We start from the raw sequence: 4,195 nt of genomic DNA on the forward strand, positions 1-4,195 counted from the left end.
GGGTGCGCGTCACCAGGTGCCTCCAGGCCCATGCAGGGTGGGAGCCGAGCCAGGAGCGCTTTGTCCCCAGGCAGCGAGCCCACGCACTGGAGGGGAGTTGAGGCTGCCTCTTGCTGCTTAACAAACTCCATTGGGGGGGGGCTGTGCTGTTTTGGGGTGGGAACGCTGGGAATAGGGGGAGGATGAGACTGTTGGCCCCCAGCCGCATTGCAGGGTGCGCCTCCCTGGGGCCTCCCGCCTGGCCGGTTGCTTCTGCTTCGTGGGTCAGGCAGGGCTGCTTACGATTCCCACGGGGAGGGATGGCACCCGTGGCTGGGGAAGGAAGCGTGCTCTGGCCTGGGCTGGGGAGGAAGCGGGGAGAGTGTCCTGAGACCTTGCACCTAGAAATAGGCGGGGGCACTGCAGTCAGGGCGGGTGGAGCATCTGGGAGCTGGCTGGGACCCAGGGACGGAGGCAGGAGTGAAGACAGAAGTGGGGAGGACAGGACAGGCTGGAGAGGAGTGGCACAGAAATGGGGGGCACTGGGAGTGTGGACCCGGAAGGCCGGGCACTGGGTACAGTGATGGGGAAGAAACAAGAGTAGGCTCAGGGGTGGAGATGGGAACAGGGAGGAAGAGGAGACCAGAAATGGTGGGTGGGCACTGGGCAGAGCTGGATGCCAGAGGGTGGGGACCAGGGGAAAGGGATGGGAACCAAAATGATGGGGGCAGGGATGGTGGATGAGGGAGGGGCTTTGGGGAAGGGCAGGAGTGAGAAAGGGACAAGGGGTGTAGGATGGGGATGCCGGTGGGAAGGGAAATGGGGGATGGGAAATGGTTATTGGGCAGAAATGGAGGTGCAGAAGCCTAGGGGGTGGGGTGGGAGTGGGGATGGAGACTGGACTGGGAAACCCGGGACCAGTGGGGAGTGGAGGGAAGGGAGGAGACAGCTGAGGGTAGGTGTGGGAGACAAGCCAGAGGACAAGGTGGACGCAGGGCAGGAGCAGGCTGTGGGAGGGGCCAGGCAGGTAGGGGTGCAGATACCTCCTCCCAGACAGTGCTACAGCGTGGGGGAGGGGACGCTGGGGGGGCAGGCTCTGCCCTTGGGCCGGGTACCCCTCCCCCTCAGCCCCGCCTGCCCGCCTGCTCTGGGCCTGCAGCGCAAGGCTCACCGTTATCTGAATTTTGATTTTATTTTATTTTATTTCCCTGCTTCCTAGACCAGCACTCCAGGCTGCGCTCCCTGCTCCCCAGCCCCCCCTGAGGTCGCTCCCACCCCACCTCCTGAAACTCCCCACTACTCTCCAAAACGCTTGAGTCCTGGGACCCCTCCCACATGACCCGCCGTCTCTCTATTATCTGCCCTGCCCGCTCCTGGACCCCAACCGTGGGGAGTTGCAGGGCTCTGTCCAAAGTTCCCCATCTCCTTGCCCAGGCCTGCATCTCTGACCCATGCGGTGCCCTCTCCACTGGCCTGGTCTCTTTCAATGTTATCTCACCCCCTCCCAGTGACCCAGTCTCTGACCCTAGGGGTCCTCCTTACCTTGCTTCTATCCCTCAGTTACTTCACCTCTTCTCCACGCGCCCTGTCCTGGGTCTCCACCTCCTCCCCTGTGCCCACCTGAGACCCTCCAAATTCTTTCCAGCGGGTACCCCTCCCATGCTCACAGGCTTCGGCCAAAGGGAGGCCAAAGAGAGCTGTCACAGCAAGCCCCTCTCCTGTGCCCCTGGCCCAGCTGCAGCCCTGATTACCCCTAAATCCCCACCCCCAGCGATGGGCCCAGCCGCCGCTGCACGTGCCTAAGTGGCCCAGCTACAGATTAGCTGGGGGGCTAGAGAGGGTTATGGGAGCGGGAGGGTAGGTGAGATGTGTGGCTGGGGCCAGCTGGCTCAGAGACTCGGTTGGGCTTAATCATCCCCCAGGCAGAATAGAGCTGCAAGGTCCCCCAGGGCCCCACCCCTGCCCTCCCCCAGCTAATTAGTAATTAGTGATTAGTGATTAGTAACTATTGATCGCCTGCTGCTTCTCCCAGTAGACAGATGCTTTGGCAAGGAGTGGGGCAGACAGAGACGGAGGGAGAGAAGGCGTTGGAGACCTGGAGACCGGACCACATTAGAAAGATCCTGAAGGCCTGGCTAGAGGGCAGGGCTCAGGGTCAGCGGAAGCCAGGAGTCCCAGGTCCTGAGAGGAGACCAGGATTCTGGAGCAAAGAGGAAGGAGGAGGCTCCTGCAGGGCAGATGGACAGGGTGGGAAGGCGGCCTGTGAGCATGGACAGTTAAGGCTTTCCAAAGGGCTGTCCTGTACACTGTCCCCCCAGCCTCTTACCCAGTGTCAGCCCACTGCCAGCCCCGGCCCCGAGACAGCCCTGCCCGCGCGCGCGCGCGTGCACACACAAGCTCCACTCAGATACATGAACTCATCCTGAGGCTTACAGCCCAATGCCCACACTCAAAGCCACAAACACGCAGAGCCACACTCACAAACCCTGGACACGCACACAGACCACACACAGGCTGCCGACACGGGTGCACTGGAGATCCACCCCGGGTGCACATGTGTGCACAAGCCATACTCACAAGTGCACACAAGTACACACAGATCGGTCCTCGGGCACACAAACACTTCCCATGCACAGTGACAACTGTCCTCACACCTACAGTCTGTACACACAGGTAACCTCCCCCTCACACACAAATAAGCCGGACTGAATGGCAGGTACACACTTCCTCACTGACTCCAACACAAAGGCCCGCAGCTGCAGCTCGCACACACTCAGCCAGATCCCCGTGCTCACACCCTCATGCTTACTCTCTGTCAACTCTCCACCAGATGTTTCATTCCCCTTCAGGGGGCAAAGGAAATTAAACCAGATCTGTCCACGGGGGAGTTTATGTGATGGGGAGAGGGGAGAGGGAGGAAGTTGGAAGGAGGAGCAGGCGAGTACCATCCCTCCCTCCTTTCCCCCAGGCCAGGCCTTCACAAACAGTGGGATACAGACCCCACTGCAGTCCTCCAAGGGCAGAGCTGGGCAGCAGGTGCAAACGAAGTCCCCGCTAGTGGAAGCAGCTTCTGTGGAAGGGGCTCCTCGGCCCACCTTCCAGCCCCTCAAGGTCACCAGGCTGGTTTGGGAGAATCAGGAAGCTCAATCGCCAGCTCCACTGGGCAGCCCCTGCCCTGCGGGAGCAGCTGAGTGTGATTTGGCCCAGCAGGTGGGGGTCCAAGTGTTGGGGGCAGAACTACACCCCTTCACACGCTTCAGGGGCTGGGGGTTGGGTGCAGGGAGTAGGGGTTTAGGAAGCCCCCTGCCTGCCCCCAGAGTGGCTGGGTCACAGTGGGAGTGCGGGAGACAGAAGTCTTGGGCAGGGGAGCTGATGGAAGGAGACCGGACCAGGGCCTAGGTGCCCACTGTGGGACACCCAGCGGGGCACAGATGGCTGCACTCACCCCTTCAAAGCCAGCACCAGACACCACTCCAGCGTACACATGCACCCTGGTCCCAGGCCTAGACACCCACGCCTGGCTGCCCCCACACACATGTACACGCTGCCTCACACGCCACACGCACAGAGGCGCACACCGCTGAAACCTCCGCGTCAGGAGGAGGCAGGTCAAGTCGGGGCTTCCTTAGCCTCGGAGTCCTCGCCCAGGAGCCCGGGGGAAGAGGCAGTGATGGGACAGAGGAGGAAGGGGACAGAGACTGATGGGACTGAGTTTGATGGCATAGAGGTGAGAGGGTACAGAGGACAGGGGAGACGGGGTCTCCGCGGGAGATGTGCCAGGAGGCTGTAGCCAAGTTCGGCCACATCGGTGTGCGTCCGTGCGCGCGCGTGTGCTCGGGCTGTGCAGGTTCGGAACACAGCGCCCACCTGGCATGGTGACAAGTGCACAGAGAAATGCGAAGGCGCGAGCGGAGGGCGGAAGGACAGACAGCGAGGGTGGCGAGCGGGATTGGCGCGGCCAGGCGGCCAGGCTGACACCCTGCCGGTTCTCAATCTTGTGTTTTGCAGTGGCCTCCTGCATTCCAGCAAGCTCTGGTGTCATGTTATTGTCTTTTGGCACTGAGGTAGCTGTATATGTGGCAGTGTAACAGATTTTCACAGTATTCTTCTCGTGATGGAAGTAACTAGTCTGTTGTATGAGGGCCTTTAGCTAATGGTGCCCCAGTGTGTTGTAAGGATAAGGAACTCAGGCCTGGTCAAGGAGAGGGGTGTAAAG

Source organism: Myotis davidii, unplaced genomic scaffold (genome assembly GCF_000327345.1).
Source record: "Myotis davidii unplaced genomic scaffold, ASM32734v1 scaffold1134, whole genome shotgun sequence".
NCBI lineage: Eukaryota > Metazoa > Chordata > Mammalia > Chiroptera > Vespertilionidae > Myotis > Myotis davidii.